Source organism: Elephantulus edwardii, unplaced genomic scaffold, assembly GCF_000299155.1.
Source record: "Elephantulus edwardii isolate Elephantulus edwardi_28Jun2011 unplaced genomic scaffold, EleEdw1.0 scaffold00407, whole genome shotgun sequence".
In the NCBI taxonomy this organism is placed as follows: domain Eukaryota; kingdom Metazoa; phylum Chordata; class Mammalia; order Macroscelidea; family Macroscelididae; genus Elephantulus; species Elephantulus edwardii.
The window spans coordinates 1085400-1086097 of NW_006400157.1; positions in this window are offsets into that span (position 1 = coordinate 1085400).

Sequence of the window (698 nt, forward strand, 5' to 3'; positions counted from 1 at the left end):
TTTCCTGGCTACTGGTGCCAAGAGTGTTGACCATGGAGCCAAGCAGACTAAAGTTGTGAACAATCTCAATCTCTTCACCATTCATCCTGACGCTGCCAATTGTCCCAGTGGTGAGAATATTTGTCTTCTTGACATTGAGCCTCAATGCATACTGAAGGCTGCAGTCCTTGACACTCTGCAACAAGCACTTCAGGTCCTCCTCAGTTTCAGCAAGCAAGGTTGGGTCATCTGCATAACGCAGATTGTTGATAGATCTTCCACCAATCCTGATGCCACATTTCTCCTCATACAGCCAAGCATCCCGGATAATCTGTTCTGCATACAGGTTGAAAAGGTATGGAGATAGGACACATCCCTGGCGTACACCTCTCCCAATGTTGAAACATGCAGTGTTTCCCTGCTGTGTTTTGACAACTGCCTCTTCGTCCAAGTATAGGTTTCACATTAGCACAATCAAATGTTCTGGAATTCTCATTCTTCTCAGAGTCAGCCACAGTTTGTTATGACCCACACAGTCAATCGCCTTTGCATAGTCAATGAAGCAGAGATAGACATTCCTCTGGTTTTCTCTGCTTTCAGCTAAGATCCATCTAACATTAGCTACAATATCCCTGATACCACGACCCTTTCTAAACCTAGCCTGGACTTCTGGCAGTTCTCTGCTAATGTGCTGTTCCAGTCTTTTTTTGGATAACCTT